Source organism: Muntiacus reevesi, chromosome 6 (assembly GCF_963930625.1).
Source record: "Muntiacus reevesi chromosome 6, mMunRee1.1, whole genome shotgun sequence".
Lineage (NCBI taxonomy): Eukaryota > Metazoa > Chordata > Mammalia > Artiodactyla > Cervidae > Muntiacus > Muntiacus reevesi.
The window spans coordinates 13,723,530-13,733,222 of record NC_089254.1 but is presented as its reverse complement, the minus strand read 5'-3'; positions in this window follow the sequence as shown (position 1 = coordinate 13,733,222).

Here is a 9,693-nt window from a genome sequence, read left to right as displayed (position 1 = left end):
AAACCATGGTGAATTATGGGATTAAATAAAAGGCAATCAGCCCATCCTCTCCCACCCAGACAATACTGAGTCTCCCAAATTGGTTAAGGCATTATTATACTTGTGAGATATTTTAGAAAAAATATGATGGAAATATTGAGGCTTTTCAATTATCAAAATTTCTATAGCTCTAAAATGGTTTCAATGTCATCCTTTGATCACATGATTTCCTGGTTAGTGGTTAAAAACTAAGGCCTGGGTTTTCCTGGTAGTCCAGTGGTTAAGAATTTGGCTGCTAATGCAGGGGACACAGGGCTCGATCCCTGGCCGGGAAGATCCCCCATGCCACAGGGAAACTAAATCTATGCACCACAACTACTGAGTCTAAATGCCCCAACTACTGAAGCCCATGTGCCTAGAATCCATGCTCAGCAACAACAGAAGTCACTGCAGTGAGAAGCCTGCGCACCACAGCCAGAGAAAGCCTGTGCATAGCAGTGCAGACCCAGCACAGCCAGAAAGAAAGCAAGCTTTTTATAAAAAAATTAGGCCTGAAGAAAAAAGAACAAAGCAGGAGGCAATCCTCCCAGACTTCAGGCCAATCTACTGCAGCTACAAAGCTACAGTAATCAAAATGGCATGGTAATCAAAACAGCAAAAAAACAGACTCATGGATCAATGGAACAGAACAGAAGGCCCAGAAATAAACCCACCTGTAGTCAGTTATTCTGTGACAAAGGAAGCGAGAAGACAGAATGGGGAAAAGACAGTCTCTTCAGCCAGTGATGTTGGGAAAGGTGGACAGTTGCATGTGAATCAGTGAAGCCAGAACACACCCTCACACCATTCACAAAAACAGACTCAAAATGGCTTAAAGACTAAAAGATAAGACACAGCGCCATAAAGCTCCGAGAACATAGGCAAAATGTTCTCTGACATAAATCATGCCAATTTTTTCTTGGGTTGGTCTCTCAAGACTAAAAAAGCAAAAATAAACAAGCGGGGCCTAATTAAACTCACAAGCTTTGGTACCGCAAAGGAAACCATAAACAAATGAAAAATAGCCTAGAGAGTGGGAGAAAATTTTTGCAAAAGATGTGACCAACAAGGGCTTAATCTCCAAAATATTAAAACAGTTCATACAATTCAGTATCAAAAAAACCAAACAACCCAATCAAAAAATGTGTCGAGACTTAAATAGACATTTCTCCAAAGAGGACATACAGATGGTCAACAGGCACATGAAAAGATGCTCATCATTGCTAATTATCAGAGAAATGCAAAGCAAAACTACAATGAGGTATCACCTCACACCTGAGATGGTCATCATTAAAAAGTCTACAAATAACAAATGCTGGAGAGGGTACAGAGAAAAGGGAACCCTCCTACACTTCTGGTGGGAATGTCAACTGGTGCAGCCAGAACTGAAAACATTATGGAGGTTCCTCAAAAAGCTAAAAACAGAGTTGCCAAATGATCCAGCAATCACACCCCTGAGCACATATCCAGATAAAGCTCTTAATTCTAAAAGATACATGTTCCAATGTTCATTGCAGCACTACTCACAAGAGACAAGACATGGAGGCAGCCTAAATGTGCCCTGACAGATGAATGGATAAAGAGGATACGGTACACACACATACACACACACACACACGGAATACCACTCAGCCATAAAAAAGAATGAAGTAATGCCATTTGCAGCAACATGAATGGACCTAGAGATTATCATACTGAGTGAAGTAAGTCAGAAAGAGAGAGAGAAAAGCCATATAATTATATTATGTATATGTGGAATCTAAAATATGACACAAACAAACATATCTATGAAACAGAAACAGACTTATGGCTGACAAGCAGGAGGGAAGATGAGGGTGAGATCAATTGAGAGTTTGGGGTTAGTAGATGCAAACTATTATACAGAAGATGGATTTTTAAAAAAAGGTCTTACTATAGGGGGATTCCCTCGTGGTCCAGTGGTTAAATTCTGAGGTCCCAATGGAGGGAGCAAGGGTTCTATCCCTGGTTGGGGAACTAAGATCCCACATGCTGTGTGTCCAATAAATACAATAAAACAATTTAAAAAAAAAAAGGTCTTACTATAAAGCGCAGGGTACTATAATAAAATACCCTGTAGTAAACCATAATGGAAAAGAACATTACATATACATATGTTATATATAAAATAAGAATTTATATATAATAGGAATGTATATATACATGTATAACTGAATCGTTTCATGGTACAGCAGAAATTAACACATTGCAAATCAACTATACTTCAATTAAAATATTAAGGGATTTTTCTCAGATTAGATCAATTCTATTTTCTCAATATGGATGCTTTCAATAATTCCAGATTACATATCAATCAACATTCACAAAACCTGTTATTAACTGCCATGATAATCACGTAAATGGAAAAGAGGTAAAGCAGAATTTCGAGGGGAAATATAATTTTCTCACATGTCTGGCCTTTAAAGGCAATGACTGGTTACTACAAATCTTTATATCCAACTTTTTTAAGTTTAAAAAAGTCGAAGAAGTTAAGGAAAGTTTAGCCAGTGCCTGGTCCTATAATATTGTCTCCTTTCATTAGCCTACTTGGTGTAAAAGAATAGTAAGTTTCACCGGATCCCAGGAGCACTGGGCAGACTAACTAAATAGCCATAATATGCTTTCAAATGCAGAACGCTATCTCTGTATGTGCTAACTTTTTTCGCCAGTAATCATGCTAATATCCTATTCACTGCACTGGTAATTGCACAGCGCCATCACTGCAATGTAATGACGTGTGCCACATGCAAAAGTCAGGTGAGATGATCTAATGATGTTAAGATGAAACGCTGTCAGTGTAAGTCTGTAAAGATAGGATAACACTGTCAGAAATGAAAGGAAATTATGGCACTGTAAGTTCTACTACCATTAAGAGATTCTGGAAGGAAAGGGTTCCACAATCTGGGGCAAGGTCTGTTATGACAGATGTGCTCAAGCAACTTAAAAGACAAACTGGCATTGCTCATCTAATTTCCTTTATCCAGAGAGTTTTTTATTAAAATTCTCTGTTAATTTCCTACATGAATGTCTTCAAGCCGAGAATAGAACTATGACTCTCAAAAGCAATTTGTGTTTGAAACATTCATTGTTCTTTGGGTCTATGGTCCAACATAATTGCACCAGATAGTCATTTCTTTTGCAAGGCCAATGAGTACATTTTAAAAGTTTTGTGAAAGGTAATAGTCCTCCAAGTTTCACTCTTTGAAGAAACCTCGGCAGTAAGGGAGATATCTTTGCTGTATATGGCACGCCTCACAGAAGAAAAGAAATACAGCCCTTGAATGCATGGTCAGTTTAGGCATAAGCATTTATCCTCTCTATATACCAGATTTTGAAAAGCTTTAGGACGGTCCAAGCTTAAAAGAAAACAAAACCTCTCAGTATATTTTTGTGCATTTGAGAGCCTCAGGTTTCAGGTCTCTGCAGTTTTCTATTATGCGGGAGACTCAGATTAAGTGATTTTTAAAATACAGAGGCGTGATTTCTGCCAGGACTATAAAGATAATAATCAAAATGAAAAAAGGGATAGAGAGTCAATACTTTGGGAAAATTAGACAAAAGATGGAATTTTGCTGCACTCAGGGATTCTCCCAGTCTATGTGGTGTCTTTGTGTGTCTACAGACAGATGCACCTCTCCTGGGGCAGACACAGCCCCTCGCTTAGATACATGGCTGGGCAGATAGCATACAGGCTGGACTCGGTTCCCATTCTCCTTTCATCGTGGCACCCTTGTGCAGTGCACAACCTTCACAACCTCTAGTGACGGGCCCGACCCTCCCCAACCTCTCGGGTACAGGCCCAGTAGCCCGACGCCAAGGCATCTAGAAAACCTCTGCTCTCCCTACCATGAAAACTCCCATAATGTCAGGCTACTGGATAGGACTTCCCAAGGTGGCCTACTAAAATACTTTGCAGAGTCTCAGAAATAGATTCTAAAATTAAGGTTTGGCCAGGAACATTCCAGCTTTTGTCCTAGGGTAATTATTATCATCTTTTAATTTTAAAAAATGTCTGTGTTTGTACACCTGAAACTAACATAACACTGCTTAAAAAAAAAAAGTGTCCCAGTGTGAATGATACCATACATGGTCACCCTACACATAACTGTAAAGAATTCACCTGCCTATGGTCCCTGGGTCAGGAAGATCCCCTGGAGGAGAAAATGGCCACCCACTCCAGTATTCTTGCCTAGAGAATTCCATGAACAGAGGAGCCTGGCGGGCTACAGTTCATGGGATCACACAGAGTCAGACATGACTGAGCAACTGAGCATACACACATAATTTTGATAAGAAACAGATTTTGTTAGAATATTCTACAGATAGATGCGTGAGATACATGCGTGGATGTGAAGAGGGAAGGGGTGTGTGTGGGGGGGTGAAGAACGGAGGCAAATGGTAGAATCAGGTCTCCCACTCAGTTTTACAGGGACTGTCCCTAGTTAGTTCCAAGGGACCAACTGCTCATCACATCAGTTAGGAAATTAAGCTTTCCGATTTGAGCAACTTTCCCCTGAATTTTCCTGGTTCCAATACTGAGGACTGCCGAACGCCCTGATCTACATCATATCTCAATTCAACTCAATTCAACTTCCTAAATTAATATCCACCAATTGTATCTTTTAAAAAAAAAAATGAGGTTCATTAAGTTGTTGATGAGAACAACATTGTTCATAAGAATTGTTGATGTAAACCAACCATTACAGGGACTCCCCTGGTGATCCAGTGGCTAAGACGCTGTGCTTCCACTCCAAGGGGCGTGGATCTGACCCCTAGTTAGAGAACTAAGATCACACATGTCCTGCGGTGTGGCCAAGAAAAAGGATAAAACAAACTATTATAATTGAAAGATTTGTAGAATGTGTCTGAAAATACTAAGAAAAAGAAAAGGAACAACAAAAATGTTATCCTGGAGTCTAAAGCCACAATTCTTTGCTCTTATTGGAGGGTGGAGGATTTCCAGTTTTTGAGATTCCCCATGTAATAAACTTGCCAGCTACAGCGGCATAACTAAGATTCTTCACCTCTGCCTCACATTCCCCCATGTGAATGGGATTATGAGGCGCCCCCTTGCACACTGCCATAAAGAAGAAGTGAAAAAATAAACACAAAATAATTAGCACATATTAAATGCCTACTGAATACTGTTATTTTATATATTAAAAGAGTACCAAATTTGCTTTTGACAAGTTTTTGGTGTGTGTATACAGACAGCATTTTTTATTGGGGTATAGTTGCTTACAACATTATGTTAGTTTCTGCCTTACAACAAAGTAAATCAGCTTTACGTACACATGCGTCCCCTCCCTCTTGGACCTCCCTCCCACGCCACCCCCATCTCACCCCCGAGGTCCTCAGCACTGAGCTGAGCTCCCTGTGATATACAGCAGGTTCCCACTAGCTATCAATTTTACACATGGTAATATATATATGTGTCAAGCCCAATCTCCCGATTTGCCCCACCCTCCTCTCCCCCAATCATGCCCACATGTCTGTTCTCTGCATCTGCAATAAGTTCATCTGTAGCATTTTTCTAGATTCCACATATATGCAAATATGTGGTACTTATACACAGTGGAATATTAGCCATTAAAAGGAATAAAGTTGGGTCGTTTGTAGAGAAGATGGATGTACCTAGAAACCATCATATGGAATGGAGTCAGAAACAGAAAAACAAACATGGATAGCACTTTAACCATGGGAATTTCTGATTAACCTTAGGTAACAGCAGGGCTTCATACAGCGTACGTCCAATAAGTTAGGAAGTCAGATTTCTCAGTGCTCTACTTATCTCTCAGGAATACTGTGGGGGTAAATACTAAAATATAGAGAATTTGCTGAGATTCTTTAAGCTCAAAACTCTAAGAAAATTCAAGGTATTATTATTATTAAAGGAGACTCTTTGGGCCTCAGTTTACTAGTCTGTCAAATAGGTATTCAAGGAATACCTTTTATTGAAAGTAGATGTAGTTGAAAGCGGACATTCAGTTCCCAGAAAAGAAGTGTTAGTAACTCAGTCATGTGCATCGCTCAGTCTTTGTGACCCCATGGGCCACAGCCCGCCAGGCTTCTATGTCCATGGAATTCTCCAGGCAAGAATACTAGAGTAGATAGCCTTTCCTTCTCCAGGGAACTACAGCCTACCAGGATCCTCTGTACATGGACTTCTCCAGGAAGGAATACTGGAGTAGATAGCCTTTCCCTTCTCCAGGGGATCTTCCTGACCCGGGTATTGAACCCAGGTCTCTGCATTGCAGGCAGATTCTTTACCGTCTGTGTCACCCAGGAAGCTCATTCATTTCTAAAGAGCTAAACAAACAGAAAGCCCCTGACGGTTCCCACCAGCGCTGCCTCCCTCTGGCCCACCCGGCGTGCAAGGGAGGTGGCAGCTTGTCTTGCAGAGGCAGAGGGCTGAGCCAAGCACCACCCTTCTCAGGTGCCCACTAACCTCCAGGAGGCACGGGGTTAGGCAAGCCCAAGGCTGAGCACATGGAAAGCGGGAAGGTTGCAAGGTTGGCAGCAAGAGGGAAAGAGGGATTAGGCCAGGCGGGGAGAGACGGCTGCCCCGCATGAGCCAAAAATCCCATGCCTGGATATTCCGAGGCAGGAAAGGGACATTCACTTGGCACTGCTTACACCAAGGCCCGACACTTGGGTCCCAACAGTAGTGGCTGGCAGGCAACGTCACCACATCATGACTCAAACCCACCAATAAAGGCTTGGGTGAGAGTGCCAACATGGAATATGAGCAAGCCCAAGTTAAAGGAAAGGCAAATATATAAAAGTTGAAGACCACCCGTAACAGTCTAACATAGCTACTTCTCAACGCTACCGTGAAAAGAGAAGTGAATTATACATGAAATCCCTTTGGGAAAAAACCATTTAAAGGCCTATAAAATTTGCAAAAGGACAAGCCAAATGTTCACCATCAGACTATGAAGAGGAATGAAACCCAATAACATACTAGAAAACGTAGAGAACATTTTTCTAAACTGTTATATTTAGGGCCACGTTGAATTTAATGACCCAGTAAAAGAAAGTCACAAAGACTAGAACTGTCATTAGCACCTTCTACCCCATTCATTGCAACCTCTCTGGGAAGTGCTCCCCCGAAAAACAGTCCTGGGGTGGACTCATGTTTTTCCTAAATGCCATCCCCAATGACTGTTCTAATTCCGGAAGAGCAGAGTAGTCATTTATGCCTGACAGTTTCTACCCTCTTGTCTTCCATTCTTCTATTTCTCTTCCAATCTTTTTCATTGTTCTTGCAAGATAAGGGAAATTACCACACGATTTTAACTACTAAATATCCTCTCACAAGTTTTACACCCAACTGACTGGCTTCAGGAATAATTCTATAAAAAACATTATCACTGTAGCAAAGATGAGCTCTTTAGTTCACTTCTTTTTCTCAATGCTGAAAAATTCTCCTTATTCTCTCCAAGTTTACTGCGTAGGTTAAGTACCAGTGACCGAGCACAGTTACTCTATAACATGATCCTGAAAGTGTCTGAAACTCTTAAACAGCAAGTGTGAAAAAGCTATAAAACAGTACACCCCTGAAGCAGCGACAGACTCAAATAACAAAGGAAGTAAGGGAAAAGTGTAGGGAAAGAATAGCGCATCCATAGTGTATTCTGAATGCTTTCAAAGCCTGTATCAGTTATTCACTAATTTGTTGATTTCCATTTTTACTTTTTTTTCAAGGAGAGGATTTAATGCAATATCTGTATATATTCTGTGGGGAGCTGAAATCCAGAGCTTCAAAAAATGAAGCCTTTTTCCCCTCTATAGTTCCAAGGATTCCTGGAACTTGTAAGTAAAATTCCAAGATAGCCCTAAACCCCATTTTATTGTTCTATTGAGGTATAATTGATACATATATCAGTTTCAGGTGTAAAACATAATGATTTGATATTTGTATATATAGCAAAATGATCACCACAATAAGTCCAATTAACATCAATCACCATACAGTTACATTTTTTCCTTGTTATGAGAACACTTACAATCTCCTCTCTTAGCAACTTTCAAACATGCAACACAAAACTATTAACTATAGCCACCATTCTGGACATCATGTCCCCGTGACTTATTTATTTTATAACTTGAATATTTTACCTTCTGGTCTCCTTCACTCATTTCACCCACTCCTCCAACCCAATTTTAAACTAACAATAGTGCAAATAAGTAAATAAATGATGTTTTTTAAAAAGAAAACAAAATAGTGCATGCAGGCAGATAGCATGTTGCCTGCAAAGTGAGGGCTGTTGAAAAGCAGAAATAGCAACCAAAGTGTTCCCTGATTTCCAAAGTAACCAATCGAAACACATACATCTATTGGGGGTAAAACTGAGAAAACATTTTAAACCAGGATGCAGCAATAAATTATGGGAATGTATGTGTTTATACAACTTTGCTAAATGCACCATCTAAGAGTCTGCTATGCCAACGGAAATTTGCTGTAGACTCAGGGAACTCAAACTGGGGCTATGTAACAACCTAGAGGGGTGGGAAAGAGTGGGAGGTAGGAGGGAGATTCAAGAGGGAGGGGACATAGGTATACCTATGGCTAATTCATGATGATGTGTGGCAGAAACCAAACCACTATTGTGAAGCAACTATCCTACAAATAAAAATAAATTTATAAAAGAGTATGTTGAGAAAGAGAAATCAAACTAAGTGTTGCAGAAGCAAAGATCAGCTTAACTGCCCAAGGACTATATAAATTGACTTTACTAAGATCCTGGGTACAAGTAGGGTAATGTATCTTTTCTGTCTACAGTTTTTGGGTTTTTTTTTTGGGGGGGGGGGGTTAAGAAAAGATTCCGCTGCTGCGTCAGCTACACTTCACTTGGAAAGCTATTGACTTTTCCTTTCTGGTGCCTTAATTTTCTTCTGCAGGATCACAGAGGGATGCAAGTCCAGGTGGGCACTGTGCCTTCCACTGATGATGCTGTGGAACACAGCAGGGAAACCTCTTCTCGCAAGCTGAGGTTGCCTGTTTAAGAATCTTCCTCTTTTTAGAAGGTATGAGGTAGTAAACACAGCTGTACATAAAGGTTTTGACTTCTCTTGCTGTTTGTTTTAATCTATAAAAATGATACAAATAAGGCAGAGTGCAAAGATGTCTATAAATTTCTATGACCTGCCCGCATGCATATATTTGTGTGCCAAGTTTTACCCAGCTCAGTGTTGGAATAGTCTGAATGGATTTGACTTTAGAAGTGATTTTTTTTTTTTTACATCTTTGCATACAGTGTTGTCAGATCATAAAAATACAGTGGCTTAGGATCAATGAACTTTAAAATTCTAAATTGATCTTGGAATTAGAACGTTATTAAAAATGACTTAAGCTCCACTCTTGCTATTTCCTTGCCAGAGTTGGATCATTGCTCCGAATCCCTGTCTGCCAATTACTTTTCTTTTAACTCCACAAAGGGTAATTTTTAAATGGGAATATTTATATATCTTTAAGAAGAATAAAGGTTTTGTAAATAGTATCACAGCCAAACCTTTTCAAGAAGATGAAATCTGAGTTTAGAAGGAAGAATATAACTCAATTTCAGTTTGTAAAGACATATAATAATATAATCCCATTTACTTCCTACTTAGATGAGCTTGAAGTGTTTTCAGCTGTGGTATATTAAATTCATC